Consider the following 19354-nt stretch of genomic DNA (forward strand, 5'->3'; position numbering starts at 1 on the left):
AACGACCATCCGAGCTCACGTCAACAAAGGTAAAAATTGCAGTAATTTGACATTTATTTTCTAAACAATGACCCAAATAACTTTATTTGATTAACCAATCAGAAATAACTAGTGATGATGCTATAAAAGATATTTGTCTGAATTTTTACTTAAACACAATTGTTCGAATAGTGCAACCATAATCTTGTTAGTTGAGCTATCTTGACAAGAAGTTAGCAACAATACTAGCTACTGCATGAAGCCTTGCAAACTTCAGCACGAGATTGAACATAAATTTTACTAAGGATTTTCTTAACTTCAATCCAAATTGAAGTTACAGTCCTGTAACAGGTCCGAGCGACTAATTGTTTCCACAAGATTATTATTCAATCGAACCCTGTGAAGAGTCAGGCTGTTGTAATTCTCGAGAACCAGGCTGCGATACTTTTGAGCTCGAGATTCTTGAGCAGCCGAAATGTTTTACCCACCGACTTGGACAACAACACGAACAGCAACAAATCCTCAATTCAGTTTGGTGAACCAGAACGAAATCCCTTTAATAGCCAACAAAGTCCCAAGAGGTAATGGAAAACAGTTGATTGGTCAACTCAAGACGTAAGAAAAACAGCAGGTTGATCTACTCAAATTGTTTTCCAGAAACCTTACAGAGCTAGAAGGCCACTTGACACAAAACAAAACAATGACAGCCAAAAGTGCCTAGCGATGCTTTGTCGAAACGCACGGCATTTTAGAAGACAACAGAAAGCAGCAGAGGTCAGTTTTAAAACCAAAATATTTTGAAAAAATCGCCAATGATACCAGGCCTGTAATAGAAGAAAAGAGTAAATATTTTCGATGGGTAGTTAACAAAGTTCCAATCCTCCGAGACATCAGTTCGGAACTGTTGCCAAGAATGTCTGCAAATTTTTGTTTCAGAGAAAATTTTGCTATATCTTTTTCAGTTTTTCATGGGTTTTACATTAATGCTTTTTGTATTGGAACATTTGTGGGTTAGATATTATCGTCATCCAGTTAACATTCTCTTCCCCAATTAATGCATTCTCTCCAGTTAGGTCACTCATTTTCATTTGGCAAAATTACCAAAACCAAAAAAAAACACTGTTAAAAAGGACTCCTCTTATTTTATAGGTGTTATTTTCTAGGAGTTTTACTTGAAAACGTTACGCAATTAAATTTTTTAAAAAATTTACTAATTACAGTCAAGAATAAAAACTCATACAATTAATAATTTGCGCGCGAAACAAATTTGCTTGTATAATAAAAGTAACTTGCGTTTGATCCGTTTGTGGGTAATTTCAGAAAATGTTTCAAAGATTTCGTCAATTACAATAAATTTATTCACAAAATTTCTGATTTAGATGAGGGCTTTCAATAGCGAGGAGCGCTCGAAGATTACTGGGAAGAAGCATACCACAACAGACGAAAAACAGCCTGCTGTGATGTAGTAAAATGTGGAAGTATTTTCACTGAGAGCAGAAGCGTTGCTTGGCATTTGAGAAAAGTCAATGAAGGTCAATAGTTTTCAAATTGTTCGCAAAGTCCTAAAATCCTTACTGATAACGCATACTGTAATTATTGACGCCACTTCAAATCAGCTCCGAAAACCATCACATACGCTACAGACAGCAAGATTTAGGTTTTGTAACCTGAAAAACTGGAATTAATCAAAACTCAAAAAATGGTGGAAACTGAAGATTTTTACGAGTTGGAACCAGAACTTTGTACCACTTTGAATTTTGGGAAGGAAAAAATGAGGAATCCGAGGTGATAGCACATGACTAGGGTGACTTCTAAGCTCTTCGTGGACCCAACGAACGTTTTGGCATCAAACCCACAGGTGTGGCTATTAACACTTATATGGTGCAAAACTATCATTTTTTGATGTTTTGTCCTTTTTTGTTAAAGTTCTTGTTTTGTTTATTCTATGATTTCTTTAGACGACCATCAGAGGTCGAATAACGTACACTTGAGGAATTTGGAATTACGCAATGACCATCCGTGCTTACGTCAACAAAGGTAAAAATTGCAGTAATTTGACATTTATTTTCTAAACAATGACCCAAATAACTTTATTTGATTAACCAATCAGAAATAACTAGTGATGATGCTATAAAAGATATTTGTCTGAATTTTTACTTAAACACAATTGTTCGAATAGTGCAACCATAATCTTGTTAGTTGAGCTATCTTGACAAGAAGTTAGCAACAATACTAGCTACTGCATGAAGCCTTGCAAACTTCAGCACGAGATTGAACATAAATTTTACTAAGGATTTTCTTAACTTCAATCATTTTACGAACCAATGTCTAAAAATTTAAAGCAAATCTTCTTTATTCAAAGCGTTCGCTTTGAGTTCATTCAGAGTCTACCCAATAACAGAACGAAAATTGCTGATTTTTGATGATTCTTGTGAGAAAATCTCATGCTCAAAAGAATTTGTCAAACTCACAACTGCTGGAAGGCACAAAGGACTTAGTACAATATATACAAAGCATAATCTTTTTTCATCAGAGTAGGTTGTGAAGTGATATTGAGTTACAAAATATTCATATAGTTTTATTCATTTGTCCGAGAGATGATCTCCAGTTTAAAACTCCTAGTCAACAGCTCGGGTTACGACCACAAATAAAAAATTGGTACAGAAAATTTACTTCAATCCCATGTGGTCATTTACTCAATGATCTGACTCCGGAAACAGTCGACTCTCTTAGATTTTGCACGAACAGTGGTTCGATTCCTACAAACGTATTCCCAGAACTTCAAGAAAACTTCCCTAAAAAAATTTGCCAAAAGATTTCATTCAGTTTTTATACCAATGCATAGTAAACCTTCTCATAGGACAACTACAGGAACTACAAAAACAAGACGAAATAAAGTTCAGAGTCGAAATTCATCCACTCGTTCTAAAAAAAACGGGAATAAACAAAAGAAGAGCAATTTTCGTTTACGAAAAGGAATAGAGCTCATATAAATTTTGGCACCATTTATCATTAATCGATTGTCTTGAAATGGAACAGTTTTTTTGATTCCTCAACACCTCTACAAACAAAAATCTGAATTGGAAGTTAAAAAGTTGGACGCATTTGAGCAGAAACCAGTTTCTGTCCCAACAAATGTGAACCCTAATTACAAGGAAGTCAACGCCAAAACAAAATCATCCGAGACCGAATCAACCGTAGATCAAATTTTGGATTCTCCGCGAGTCAAGCTCTCTCGTATCAACTCAATTTCTGGAAGAGCTGAGCTACAAAAGTAACTTTCAATCGCTGATTATTTTTTTGCATTAAAAAGAAAGAACGTTGATTTTCTCGACAAATAATACACAACACTTGACGCTACCAGAATAAATTCACAATAAGTAAAAAACAAAGATGCCAAAAGCAAAGACAGAATGAGCTGGATTGCTTTCAAAAACAGAAAAAGTAAAGCTACAATGTACAGAGATGGAAAAGCCGCATATGGATCAATTAATAACCTACAAAAAGCAAGTGGGTTATCAAAAAAGAAAGTTGCTTAATATCTGCATGGTCAAGACTCTTGTGCAAAATGTTGTTATGCAAAACGACTTTTCAAAAGATTACCAGCATTTGCTAAACAAATCAACGAAATCTGGTTTCTCGATCGGTACTCATAGATAAATTATCGGGCTCTGCTAATGACGTGAAGTATTTATTACTGTGTGTGGACGTCTTTTCTTGCTTTGTTCGTGTTCAACCAATGAAATCAAAGTTTTCTACTCATGCAGTTGTAGTTTTCAAAAAACTGTTGTGTAAATTTTGTTTTCTTGTGAAAGCATGGGCGGATCAGGGAGTTCAGTGGTGAGTTTCAAAAATTTTGTACGAAAAAAAATCAAAATTTATTTTACTATTAGTGAAACAAGAGTTGCTGTAGCAAAACGAGCTATGAAATCTCTGAAAAAATTATTTATCGCTATATGGACGAAAAAGGTGACAATTACATGAGAAAAATGGTTTCCTCGCTCAAAACTATGAACACAAGAATAAATCGCTCAACAGGCAAAGCTCCAAAAATGTAATAAACAAGGACTATATGTCAATGTTTTACAAATATCCAATTTCTCAGTATAAGCGTCCACGTTTTAGAGTGGTTGAAAATGTACGTATATCAACAACGATATTCCGTTCAGAAAAGGTTAGAAATCACAGTTTACAAGTGAAATCTTCAAAATGGTTAAAATTGCTACATATGAACCACCAACCTATAACTTTGCGGAGAAAAAGGTAATGAAACTCTAGGTAAATTTTGTGAAAAAGAGCCTTCAAAGTTTATCATTTAAGGATAAAAAAGATGAGTTCTTTCACTGTTGAGTGTGTTTCCAACGCGTCGTTTGATTGTTACCCAAACAATACAATAAGTTCATTCACGAATTTGAAAAAATGCCAATGAGGTTACACGTTAACAAAATTACACAGCGAATTTCATTGAAATTTCCCATTGAGAACTCTTTTACTTGTCATATTCAGTGCGGATCTTTGTCCACTTTTTCCCAAGTTCCCTTATGACTTTGTACGAATGCATACTTTCAATTCATTTAGTGATATTGTTGAATACAATATTGTGGTTGATACAAAAGCTGCTCTTTCACGGTGCATTCCCTTTAAATCAAAGGCTAATAACGGAGACATCATCTCAAAGGGACAATACATGATTTATCAAAGTTTTCCGAACTTGTAGTTTGAAAAAATTTTTTAAAAAACTCATTCTAATGCATAAAATTTTTGAGCTCCGGTTCCTTTCAACTTTTTGGTTGTAACAAGAGTTGTACCAATGTTTAGAAAACAATTCTGACAATCATATTTAGATTCAAAATTGTAAAAATGGTTGCTGATAGTGATTTACCGTATTTTTGTGGTTTTTCAAGACAGTGGGGAAGAAGATTCAGAGCGTTAGACGAACAATTGGGAGGACAGCTATTCCATTCTTGAGAAGAGATATGTTGTCCCAGCAGCAAAAAGAGATGATGTGGATTTGTTTGATATAGCTGCATCAGAAACTGGGAATATCCTAACTGGAGAGAAAAAAAGAAATCCGTGGCTGAAGATGTTGGAAGAAAAAATTACGTTAACAGCTAGGTGTTGGAAAAATTAGGAAACGTAGCATTATCAAAAATTCCCCAAAAACCAGACGACGAGTTGAACTAAAAAACATACTTTTTTCTAATTTAAAATCAAAACAAGATTTACAAACGATAGCATTTTCCGTTTTGGTCACGTTACAAACACTGGCTTGGAGATTTTTTGCTGAAGTTCCTGATTTGGAACCAATTGAATCTTCTCATGCTTATCCCAGCACTCCATTGGATGAAAGCAGCATTGAATTTGTGTTTGAAACAGACAGAAACCTATATCTTGATATGAGAGATATCCACCTTTCAACGAAATGTGCCTTAAAACGGGTAAAACTTTTTAACTGATCTCTCAAAGAGGTCTCGCATGGAAAAGTAGATATGAGAACGTCTTTCACAGATAAAAAAGGAAATTTTTTTAAGCTGATCTCTCAAAGAGGTCTCGCATGGAAAAGTAGTTATGAGAACGTCTTTCACAGATATCTGCTTTATCTAACTCACTTCAACAATTTATTACATTCACTCCTCTCCAACAGTGAAGTGTAGCTGAACCATCAACAGGCCTACAACTCAAATGGACTCTAAGGATACAAGGCTTTAGTTTCCAATGAATTTAACGCTTCAACAAAAAAAAATGAAAGTGTTTTCGCTGGCCATTAATACGAATTTGAAAATGAGTCTAGCGATTTTGAGAAAAACCCTTTTATAGATCGACAGGAAGAACATTTTCTGAAAAATGGAACCACTAATTAAGGTAAATTAACTATTGATTTATTCCCATGTGAAAAGTTAATACTTCCAAATACAAACGTTAGACTGAAATTGATTCATGCAAGACCTATTTTTTACATGATCTACTACAAGCCTCACGTCTCCGTTAAGGTACTTGACTGTTCCTATTTACAAGACGTGTTGTTGTTAACGAAGTCTATCACCAGACTATCAAATATTAATTACCTCTTCAACGTTCTTGTTACAACTTTATGAATTAATTTCACGTAAATTTATTATTTCTTCAGGACAGAACCATTTCATTCAGGAAAATGTTTTTTAACAGTTCTCCAGTCAGAAGAATCGCTCTTGCAAGGTACACAAATTCAGCATTCACAGGGCATATTCAAGAAAATCATTACCAGCAATTTGGTTTACGAGAAGTTAGAATTGTTCGAGGAGGTAGGCCTACAGTATCACTTGATACAACCAATGACTGTATGGCGTATATAAAAACAACGAAAGCAAGAAATTTAGCGCAGAGATTCCTGCGTTACCGAAAAATCTTTTTCATAATCATTACGTACTTCTATTTGATCTCACTTCCTTTCAAAATGCTGGAAAAAACGTTCATTATCCTGTACTCGTTGTTGAAAGTATCCGATTAGAAATTTTTTCCGACCGATCGCAAAAAAACGTGACAGATTTAAATGCTTTAGGAGAAAGAGTGTCCGCTGTTAAAACTGATCAGTTCGGAACTGTTGCTAGGAATATCTGCGAATTTTTGTTTTACAGAAAATGTTTCTATATTTTTTCAGTTTGTCATGGGTTTTACATTAATTCTTTTTGTATTGGAACATTTGTGGGTTACATATTATCGTCACCCAGTTAGCATTCTCTTCACCAATTAATGCATTCTCTCCAGTTAAGTCACTCATTTTCATTTGGCAAAATTACCAAAACCAAAAAAATACACTGTTAAAAAAGGACTCCTCTTATTTTATAGGTGTTATTTTCTAGGAGGTTTACTTGAAAACGTTACGCAATTAAATTTTTAAAAAAATTTACTAATTACACTCAAGAAAAAAAACTCATACAATTAATAATTTGCGCGCGAAACAAATTTCTTGTATAATTAAAGTAACTTGCGTTTGATCCGTGTGTGGGTAATTTCAGAAAATAATTCAAAGATTTCGTCATTTACAATAAATTTATTCACAAAATTTCTGATTTAGATGAGGGTTTTCAATTGCAAGGAGTGCTCGAAGAATACTTAGAAGAAGCATAACACAACATACGAAACGCAGCGTGCTGTGAATTAGTAAAATGTGGAAGTATTTTCACTGATAGCAGAAGAAGCGTTGCTTGGCATTTGGGAAAAGTCAATGAAGGTCAAAAGTTTTAAAAATGTTTGCAATGTCCTAAAATCCTTACTGATAGAGCATACTGTAATTATTGACGCCACTTCAAATCAGCTCCAAAAACCATCGCATACGCTACAGACAGCAGAATTTAGGTTTTGTAACTGGAAAAACTGGAATTTATCAAAACTCAAAAATGGTCGAAATTGAAGATTTTTACAAGTTGAGACCAAAACTTTGTACCCCTTCCAATTTTGGGAAGTAAAAAAATGAGGAACCCGAGGTGATAGCAAATAACTAGGGTGACTTCTAAGCTCTTCGTGGACCCAACGAACGTTATGGCATCAAACCCACAGGTGTGGCTTTTAACACTTATATGGTGCAAATTTAGCATTTTTTGATATTTTGTCTTTTATTGTTAAAGTTCCTATTTTGTTTATTCTTTGATTTTTTTAGACGACCATCAAAGGTCGAATAACTTACATTTGAGGAACTTAGAATTACGGAACGACCATCCGAGCTCACGTCAACAAAGGTAAAAATTGCAGTAATTTGACATTTATTTTCTAAACAATGACCCAAATAACTTTATTTGATTAACCAATCAGAAATAACTAGTGATGATGCTATAAAAGATATTTGTCTGAATTTTTACTTAAACACAATTGTTCGAATAGTGCAACCATAATCTTGTTAGTTGAGCTATCTTGACAAGAAGTTAGCAACAATACTAGCTACTGCATGAAGCCTTGCAAACTTCAGCACGAGATTGAACATAAATTTTACTAAGGATTTTCTTAACTTCAATCCAAATTGAAGTTACAGTCCTGTAACAGGTCCGAGCGACTAATTGTTTCCACAAGATTATTATTCAATCGAACCCTGTGAAGAGTCAGGCTGTTGTAATTCTCGAGAACCAGGCTGCGATACTTTTGAGCTCGAGATTCTTGAGCAGCCGAAATGTTTTACCCACCGACTTGGACAACAACACGAACAGCAACAAATCCTCAATTCAGTTTGGTGAACCAGAACGAAATCCCTTTAATAGCCAACAAAGTCCCAAGAGGTAATGGAAAACAGTTGATTGGTCAACTCAAGACGTAAGAAAAACAGCAGGTTGATCTACTCAAATTGTTTTCCAGAAACCTTACAGAGCTAGAAGGCCACTTGACACAAAACAAAACAATGACAGCCAAAAGTGCCTAGCGATGCTTTGTCGAAACGCACGGCATTTTAGAAGACAACAGAAAGCAGCAGAGGTCAGTTTTAAAACCAAAATATTTTGAAAAAATCGCCAATGATACCAGGCCTGTAATAGAAGAAAAGAGTAAATATTTTCGATGGGTAGTTAACAAAGTTCCAATCCTCCGAGACATCAGTTCGGAACTGTTGCCAAGAATGTCTGCAAATTTTTGTTTCAGAGAAAATTTTGCTATATCTTTTTCAGTTTTTCATGGGTTTTACATTAATGCTTTTTGTATTGGAACATTTGTGGGTTAGATATTATCGTCATCCAGTTAACATTCTCTTCCCCAATTAATGCATTCTCTCCAGTTAGGTCACTCATTTTCATTTGGCAAAATTACCAAAACCAAAAAAAAACACTGTTAAAAAGGACTCCTCTTATTTTATAGGTGTTATTTTCTAGGAGTTTTACTTGAAAACGTTACGCAATTAAATTTTTTAAAAAATTTACTAATTACAGTCAAGAAAAAAAACTCATACAATTAATAATTTGCGCGCGAAACAAATTTGCTTGTATAATAAAAGTAACTTGCGTTTGATCCGTTTGTGGGTAATTTCAGAAAATGTTTCAAAGATTTCGTCAATTACAATAAATTTATTCACAAAATTTCTGATTTAGATGAGGGCTTTCAATAGCGAGGAGCGCTCGAAGATTACTGGGAAGAAGCATACCACAACAGACGAAAAACAGCCTGCTGTGATGTAGTAAAATGTGGAAGTATTTTCACTGAGAGCAGAAGCGTTGCTTGGCATTTGAGAAAAGTCAATGAAGGTCAATAGTTTTCAAATTGTTCGCAAAGTCCTAAAATCCTTACTGATAACGCATACTGTAATTAATGACGCCACTTCAAATCAGCTCCGAAAACCATCACATACGCTACAGACAGCAAGATTTAGGTTTTGTAACCTGAAAAACTGGAATTAATCAAAACTCAAAAAATGGTGGAAACTGAAGATTTTTACGAGTTGGAACCAGAACTTTGTACCACTTTGAATTTTGGGAAGGAAAAAATGAGGAATCCGAGGTGATAGCACATGACTAGGGTGACTTCTAAGCTCTTCGTGGACCCAACGAACGTTTTGGCATCAAACCCACAGGTGTGGCTATTAACACTTATATGGTGCAAAACTATCATTTTTTGATGTTTTGTCCTTTTTTGTTAAAGTTCTTGTTTTGTTTATTCTATGATTTCTTTAGACGACCATCAGAGGTCGAATAACGTACACTTGAGGAATTTGGAATTACGCAATGACCATCCGTGCTTACGTCAACAAAGGTAAAAATTGCAGTAATTTGACATTTTTGTCTAAGCAATGACCCAAAAAACTTTATTTGATTAACCAATCAGAAATGACCAGAAATGATGCCATAAATGATATATATCTGAATTTTTACTTTAACCCAAATTTTCCATTAGTGCAACCATAATCTTTTTAGAATTATTAGAAACTTATCAAGAGCAGTTGGCTCTCAGAATAGACTAAATGTTAACTCTTCATCAACTTCAGTCTTTTATTCCAAGTTTTGCTAGATCTTATGACTTTAGCTAAGATCTTTAGAGTTTAAGTCAGTTGAGCTATCTTGACAAGAAGTTAGCAACAATACTAGCTACTGCATGAAGCCTTGCAAACTTCACCACGAGATTGAACATATATTTTACTAAGGGTTTTCCTAGCTTCAATCAAAATTGAAGTTACAGTCCTTTAACAGGTCCGAGCGACTAATTGTTTCGACAAGATTTTAATTCAATCGAATCCTGTGAATAACCAGGCTGTTGTAAAGCTCGAGAACCAGGCAGTGATACTTGGTTTCCGCTCGAGATTCTTGAGCAGCCGCAATGTTTTGTCCACCGAATTGGACAACAACACGAACAACAACAAATCCTCAATTCAGTTTGGTGGACCAAAACGAAATCCCTACAATAGCCAGCAAAAGTCCCAACATGTAATGGAAAACAGATTGGTCAACTCAAGACGTAAGAGAAACAGCAGGTTGATCTACTCAAGTTTTTTTCCAGAAACCTTACAGAGCTAGAAGGGCACCTGACACAAAACAAAAAAATGACAGCCAAATCTGCCCATCGATGCTTTGTCGAAACGCACGGCATTTTAGAAGACAACAGAAAGCAGCAGAGGTCACTTTTAAAACCAAAATATTTTGAAGAAATCGCCAATGATACCAGGCCTAAATTAGAAGAAAAGAGTAAGTAGTTGGGATGGGAAGTTAACAAAGTACCACTCCTCCGAGACATTGAAAGGTTCTGCTTAGAAGTTTTCAACTACCGCAAGGACTTATTGCGAGCATACAAACTAGACAGTTGGTGTTTCAATTATCAAAAAAATGTCAATTTTGGAAAAGAAGTTGAAAGCAGGAAAATTAGGTGACTCCGGAAAACAGACATTGGGTAGTCAACTGGAGGAGTTATTCGTAAAGTTTGATAAAATTTCCTCAGAAGGTCTTCGATTGATAAAACCAGAAGATTGCATTGACGGGATTGACCACTTCAATAATATTATGAGTTACTATCGGGACTTAATCAAGCTGTAAGACACAACAAGGATTGTGGAAAAGAAAGATTGCTATTGTAATCCACATCAGCTGGTAATAAGGTGTCAAGCGAGAATGCAATTGATACAGGAATTGGAGCGATGGCAAACGTCGAAGAGAACGTCGAGGTCTCTTTCAAGCCTTTTGCTACGCAAGGAAGCAGAAAAGAGCATAGTATCGTCAACTCGCGATCATTGAGAAGGTGACAGATTGACGAAATAGAGCTTGACCTAAAAGCTAAGAAAAAGGGAGAATAACTAAACAACTGCAAAAGCGGCAGTGGAAATCAGAGCAGGAGCGTGAGGAAATAGAACTTCGTCGTCGGCAATGAGAATTACGTTTACAGCAGCAGCAATGAGATCAAGAATTACGTTAAAAACAACGAGAAGACGAACTACGTCTGCGGCAGCATGAACGAGCCCTTGAAATTGAAGAAAAACAGCTGAAGCCAACGAAGAGCAAAAGCTCCCAGAAATTGAACTAACAAAAGGAAATTCAAAAGCATCTGGATCGCAGGCAGACTTAGAATGTGTTGGATCGAGGCAAAACTGGAAAGATCTGCAGGTTGGGCAAATTCAGTGGCCCAAACGTCTGGCCCCAACAGGCCACTATCTCTAAAGGTTGCGATTGATCCTCCTAAGAGTGTTACACAGGAAAGAGGTGACAAACAGTTCAGTGCCTACACGAAAACCACCCCGCTTTTCCAATCCGATGTAGAACTTTTCTCAACTGCACAACTCGAGCATCCTAGAAAAATCAGAAATCCCTAAATCAATTCGGGTGACAACACAACAGACGTTTTTGCCAAAAATGCGTATCAACAGCAAGGATTTTCAGCATTCCAAAACGGTCAGCGAAGCCAAAGTCTCAAGCACAATGTTTGTAACATATTGATTGAAAACCAAAACCAAACTACCACACAAGTAAATTACCAACCAAATGGTGATCCGAGAGGATTACCAAAACTCAAGCTAACGTAGTTTTCAATAGGTTTTTTTGGAATGGCCGGATTGGGCAGAAATTTTTAATGTTCTTGTGCCTCAAAAGCGGCTAAGCGATACTGAAAAGATGCAATACCTGAAGGTTAACCTTACGACTCAGGCCAAAGCGGCAATTCCTAGACTGGGTTTTAGCTCACAGGCATACTATGAAGCCTTGGACATTCTCAGCCAAAAATTTGTTAGAACGAGAGTCATATTCGAATCTCAACTTAAGAGGATATACAGTCAGCCTCCAGTTAGACAAGACGATTCCAGTGACACAGGTAGTTTTGCAAACGTAGTCACAATCACAGTGAACGTTTTAACTCGAGTTGGATTTCAGCATGACCTAGAATCGGAAGGAGTTCTGAGTTCAGCAACCAGAAAATTTTCCCCTTAGCTTAAGGAGCTGTGGCAACGACACCTACAGGATCAATGACCACTGGCAGCAAACTTGATTGTATTCAAAGTTTGGTTAGAATGAACCGCTTTCATACATGAAGACTTCCTAGCACAGACAAATTCCCAGTTTTAAAGCCTCGAAAAACCAGAAACAAGTATTTTTGCATCCAACAGTGATGATTCTACAATACCAAAGAATACAGAATGTCCATTCAAAGATGGACAGAACGTGATTTGGAGTTGCGATAAATTTAAGTCAATGAAACTGAATGAACAACGAGAGCACGTGCAAAACTTTAGATTGCGTTCCAATTGCCTGAGACCTTGCCATTGGTCAAAGGATTGCAAAAGTAGAACTTGCAGTGTCCACAATTGTGGACGACGACACAACAAACTGTGCCGGTGACTTCTCAAAGAAGGAGGCTATAGCTGGTTCCTCCGATGCTACGACAGCAGTAGCAGCAATCATCACACAAGAGGACTCCCTGTGGCGCGCTTCGAATAAGGTAATGGAAACCACAGGCTAGGCGTGCTGGGAAAGTTTCATACGGGATTTTCAGTTTCTTTCGTGGGTACATCAATCGTATCTACACGGCACTTGCAAGACCGAAAAGTGTCTTTGTCAGTAGCAAGAATCCACGGATCAAAAAATGTCGAAACGGAAATAGTGACCATAGTTGCTTCAGCACACGAGAAGTCTCAAACAATGACAACAGTTCAATTTGATGTACATGAGAAACTGAAGTTGGTGACCTGGTTGTAGATCTGCAACGTTTGATAGATCGCTACCCAACTTTGAGGAAATTGCTAAATCAGAGCTACAATCTAAACGAAGTTCAAGTTATCCTTGGCCAAGACTGTTATGACATCAATCACCCGTTAGAACACAAGAAGATGGGCCTTAAGTGGTCTCGTACCAGCAAAGCAAGCAGCAACTCTTGCTAGAACAGCAACCTCAGTATCCGAAGACAAGTTAGGAAGCCAGTTGAGTAAGTGGTGATACATCAAATACTTTGCTTCAAATTGCGGTGTCACTGGTCATTGGAAAGTTGAACAGAGGGCAGTTAAAATAATGTAGCAAACTACTTGATTCACCGGTGAAATAGATGAATGTGGATTTCTGTGGCAAGATGAAGTGAAATTACCAAATAATTTCTAGTCGGCTATGGGACAACTGAAGTCCCTAAAACGACGCCTACAGAAAGAACATAGGTTAAAAAAGCGTTTTCAGCAAACTTTCGGCACTGACGTCAAAGCTTGTTATGTCCGCAAAGTTGAACAAGATGAACTGAATGAAGCAAGAGAAAAGCTTCAATCGTATTTGCCACCTCATCTTGTGATTAAACCTCATAAACCTGAGAAGGTCAGAAAAGTATGCAACGCAGCAGTGAAGTATCAACGTGTGGCCCTAAATGACAAACTCTTATCTGCACCAGGACTATTGCGGAGTCCGATCGGAGTTTTTTTCACCTCCGAGAGCGACATAGAATTGATGTTTCATCAAGTTGCTGTCCGAAGCAATGACAGCCGATGCTTTAAATTTCTCTGACGAGAAGATTCAGAGCAAAAGATAGAAGTCTACGGGTATACAAGACACTTTTCTTGAGGTGAAGAGCTCGCCAACTCGTGCAAATTACGCTTTGCATCAACTGACGAAAGATAAAGCGAAAGCGCACGAAAAACTTGTAAACGCTGTCTAGCGAAACTTTTCCACGGACGAATTCCTCAAGTCAGTCAGAACACCTGAAGAAGCAATCAAATTCTACCAAAAATTTGAAACCCCTTCTGAAAAATTTGAACCCCTTCAACTTGACGAAATGAATAACGAGTGACAAAGAGGTCAAGTCACAAATCCCATAAGCAGACAGATCAACAATTGTGTTGAAAAGTTTTGAGGCCAACCACAATCATCCTCATTACTTGGACTAAACTGGAAGGTAGATGCGGACATTCTCATAATGTGTCTTGGAACTGAGCAGAAAATTCCAGCAAAAATATCTCAGAGAAGTGTCCTATCCTTTGCCTCAGCAGTGTTGGATGCACTTGGAATATGTTCACCCTTCACGATATAGAGGCGGTTTCTACTCAAAAGCATTTGGGCAGCGCTAGGACAAGCAAGGGACAAAGAGTTGTCAGCAGACAACTCAAAACTGTTCAGTGATTCCGCCTCTGAATTGAGAGAACGTTGCCAATAAATCGACTTGATTTTGAAAATGGATGCACAAACTTGAGGCTCCAAATATTCGGAGACGCGTCAGAAGACGCAATGTACATCGTGGCATAACTGCAAAACGAACCGACATTAAAACAAACTTATGTGATAGCAAAATGGCGTGTAGCATCTATCAGACACATGACGACTCTGAAGTTAGAACTTCAAGCCACTGTCTACGGCGTTCGTCTCACGAGGCCGATAATGAAAGAACATGATGTGAAAAATGTTAAAATCTATCTTTGGACATATTCATTTACGGTGTTACAGTAATTGCAGATAATTCGCAAGAAACATCAAGTAGTTTTTGGCAACGGCAGCAGAAATACTGGAAAATTCTTCCATAGATCAATGGAGACATATCAACTGCATTGAAAGGGCTGCAGATATTGGCATGAGAGGGATTTTCATCAAAAAACCTGAAGGAGTCCGGATGGCTAAAGTAGCCTGCATGGCTCTAGACAGACGAAAAAAATAGCCAAAGCCGTAGTGCCAAGTAAACGAAGTTGAAGCTGAGCAAGCTACCAGTCCTGTAGCCACAGAAAAAAAACTAGACCAGATACTGGACTGAAGTCAATACAGTAGCTTCAACCAAATTGGAAGCTTCATTGCCTACTGCATGAGAATCAAAACAAAGTAGAAGCGACCCCTCAAAACAGACGAGATCCACCAAGCGGAACAAATTTTCTTTCAAATTGTTCAAAACGAAAGCTTCCCCAAACTTCCGAGATCGATAGCAAATAGCAATGAAAACTCAAACACCATGAACATTGTCAAATTGTCACCCTTCATAGAAGCAGGTGGAAAATTTCAAGTGAAAAGTCGACTGAAACATTCAAATTTTGATTACAACGAAAAACAGCCCATATTATTGACAGCAAAACACCTAGTAGTATAAATTCTGTTAGCGAGATCACTTTGTGATAATCTACACGAAAGAGAAGAGCACAAGAAAAGTATTCTCCAACAACAGTAGTGGATCATTGGATTAGGAAATGCGTTAAGGAAAATCAAGTCGAGATGTTTCAGATGTCGGAACAGAAACGCCGATCCAATTCATCCACCAACGGCTGACTTCTACCGAGAACAACTTGATGAACATGTTTTCCCATTTACCAATACCGGAATTGATTGCTTCGGACCCTTTGAAGTTAATTTCCCACGACGTACCTTGAAGAGATGGTTCGGCCTTTTCTGTTACCTAACAATCAGAGCAGTACACATCAAAGTTGCACAGTCATTAGACATGGTGTCATATCCAGCTGCAGTGACATGATTCCGTGCAAGACGTGACTACTCAAACAACTTCCTCAGTGACAACGGAACAAATGTCGTTGGAGCACCCAATGAGCTAAAGGTTTTCATGAACGACTGGGACAAAGCTAAAGATGAGACTGACTTAGCTCAGAAAAAGTTTTGGGCGAAGATACTTCGAATTTGCAAGAAGGTCATGATTGCAATCTTGGACAACCGAAGCCTCAACAAAGAGGTATTCAGCACTGCGATGTGTCTTGTGGAACTAACTCTCAACGCAAGACCCCTGACAGCAGTAAGTGACGACCTTGAAGACCTGACAGCACTCACAGCAAATCACTTGCTGCCAGGACGAGAGAACGCGAGTGCACCATTCATGCCATCCAATGAACGCTACCATGACCTAAGAAAATTTTTCACAACGACTCAACCATAGGTCGGCATGATTTGGAAAACATGGACTCGCGAGTACCTTACACAATGGGACCATAGATCGAATGGTCGAAAGAGCATGTGCGAAACCTGAAAAAAAGGAGAGTTATTATGGCTATTAGATGACTTTGTGAAACGCTGTGAGTTCAAGCTTGGACAAATAAATGAGATCTTCACTGGCAACTACAATGGAGCAAAAACTCAATTGGATGTCCAAAAGTTTGAAAATTAAAACAATATTGGACTTAACATTTTCGTTTTTGAGAAGAAAATATTTTTGCGCCTTTAATTCTCCACAAAAAATACAAGAAAATTTTTTCTCTTGCTTATGTTAACTGATGTAGCACTAAGTCATTACTGCTTTCATGGCTCGCCAGTTCAGTGTAAACGAACACAACAGCTAAAAATTTTGGAAACGTTGCCTTCGCAGACTTCAGGACGGCATATCGCTGGAAAAACATTTGAATTAATGTGAGGAGCATAAAACTGTTCATATCAGTATGCCAGTTGAGGACTCAAAAGATGAAATTACAAAGTGGCACTAAACTTTTTTTTAGTTCTTTTACTTGTCTTTGCTGACACAGGGGCTGTCGGCTCAAAGCATGGCACTTGTCGTCAGCATCGAGATACGAGTTACACTTTGAACAAAGAAAGTCAGAAACTATGCGCAATATGTTTTTGTGCTGATGATAATTGTGGTCGAAGTGATAACTATAACTTTGAAGTTGATAACTTCATCAAAGTGCTTCATCGTTGGCTCAAAAGGTATGCAATTTCTTTTCCAAGCAAAAGCAAAAGTATAGATGACTTAAAATTTGTAGAGAAGAATGGAAGCAAAGAATCGATCAGAGTACGAAATGTGTTAGAAAAAAGTGAACGAAGAAAAAGAAGTTATCAACCATGAATATTTCACTGCTGAAATCGACGGCCTGGCACATAACAGCGGCAATCTGAGGCTTCATACGCACACATTTCTTTCACAACCTCAGCAATTATGACGCACAATATCTATTAATTTTCATTGATCAGAAGAAAGGTTGAGAGTAACATACTCCAACAGTGAGACATACATCTCATCTTGGGTTCTTGTTCCTGTCTGTTGAACAAAAAGGGACAAGCTACTGTACGAGGATTTTTGCTTGCTGAACAGCTTTCGCCTCCAATTAGGAAGCCTTGAGGCATTGGTAACAGACTCAAAGAGGTTTTTCCGGCTCATTCCTGGACATTTTTTTGAAGCTCACTGAAAAGTTGTTGCCTCATTATAGTCGGTATAGTGGTCAGTGGATTTATTCACTTTCCAGCCAAATTGATGTTTCTGAGGTGAAGGTTGAGCATGCCAACAGAGTCTGGGGTTTGCTTGAATGCAAGAACTTTGCTGACTATCTCATGTTGTATCTCAAAACCGATGTCATTCATGAAAAGTCCGGGAGACTGTTTGAACAGGTGTTTGCAATAAACCCATGTCATTAATACTGTTCACCAAATTTTCATGGAATGCATTGCTGAACAACTCAAGTGAATCTGGACTTGCTCTCTGATATAGATATGCTGCATTTTTGTGAGAGATCAATCCGTGAAGTACTGATTGTCATTGGTAAAAAACGATGAATTAAAGCTAATAACAAGTTCTTTGATGACTTTTTTGAGTAAAAATCTAGTTTGTATGGACTTTTTGTGGATGTGGTCATCTTATACGGTGAATAAGTGATGGCAAAACTGCCAACTGGAGGGTTTCGTTGATCAGACGTCAGTTTGATTGAGATCATGCAGACAGCTGAGGAAAGTTGTGTTGATACTTTGTGATGGTTGATTTGGTGTACCCTGAAAGAATAAACGACAGCCACAAAGATTTTCCTCTGGCTGCTTTAGATTTAAAAACTGATGCTGAGATGTTTTCTAAATATCAATTAGGACTGGGGAAACAAGACCACAAGACCAGTCATATCCCAAAGCCTCTCGAAACGCTTCAGGTAAACACAGTTATGTATATGAATATTCATTTCTAAAATCTTTTTGTGAACAGGGACTCCAAGTGACACAGTCTTTGAAGTTCAACCAGAGTGACTTCATGAAGTGCTACTTTGAGCAGAGTACAAAGTTGTGACAGCAACCCGGTATTAGCACTTTCGAAAAAATCTTTCAAAGAGTTGACAATTCAGGCTTCGAAAAAAGATCGAACACATGATAGGTTGATCAAACATAGTATTTGCGGAAAACAAGGAGAAAGCAAAGTTCTTCTGCAACAAGTATTTTTTTGGGAAACTCAACAATTTTCGAGAGAAACTAGCCGGGATCCCTCTTATTCAGAAAAAGATCAGCTGGATTGAAACAAATTATCTGGGTGTTGCAATTCTGGATTTGTCAAGATTAAACCTGTACAGGTTCCATTCTGAAGAAATAAGGTCTTTGATTGAAAAAAGCTTGAGTAATGTACCGTGACACTGATTCTCTATTTTACAAGATTGAGACGGATGACATATACCAAGACCTTAAACAGCTGACGCATACAATTGATTTGACTCATTACCCCAAAGATCGTCACTTACATAAGGAACCGAAAAAAAGTGACTGTAAAATTATCGGATGAACTGAATGTTGGCATTGTTATAAAAGCAGATTTTTTGAAACCAAAGACCGACTCTGTAAAACTTTGCAAACATTCAGGCGAATTGCCAAAGGCGTGAGCAAGTATGTCAGAGAGACACTTCATCATGGCAAGTTCAAACAAGTACTTGAATCAACAAAACACATGAGGAAAGTATATAAAAGTTACAGACAAAAGTGACAGACATCACAGAAGCCAACAAAAATCTCTGAGCACTTTCGATGACAAATTTTAATTTCTGAGGCTATTCTCCTTCTGATCCTGGGTTCTGGCAAGCTTATCATATTGAGTCCAGTGATGGGGAAATAATGGATTTTTGACGCAGATTCCAAGGAAAAGCCATCCTCAAGATGGCTATTTTTTTAATTTCGAAGCAGAGAAAGAGCCGCCTTCAAAAAAACAACGCTTGTCCTGACAGCAATAAAAATCGATGATGCTGGCGATCTACAATCAGAGCAGGAGTGTCACGAAGTATCAACTAGGAAATACAAAAGCCTGCCACTGCTCCGCGGTTTTT

General features: G+C 37.5%; 1 protein-coding gene across 2 annotated transcripts in view; it reads left to right on the forward strand.

The window, feature by feature from the left end:
- The window catches only part of LOC142338419 (uncharacterized), a 138529-nt gene that overhangs the window by 87239 nt on the left and 31936 nt on the right, over nucleotides 1-19354 (forward strand). The gene's annotated exons all lie outside the window — the stretch shown is intronic.

This window comes from Convolutriloba macropyga, chromosome 4 (assembly GCF_964194025.1).
Source record: "Convolutriloba macropyga chromosome 4, txConMacr16.3, whole genome shotgun sequence".
Classification (NCBI taxonomy): Eukaryota; Metazoa; Xenacoelomorpha; order Acoela; family Convolutidae; genus Convolutriloba; species Convolutriloba macropyga.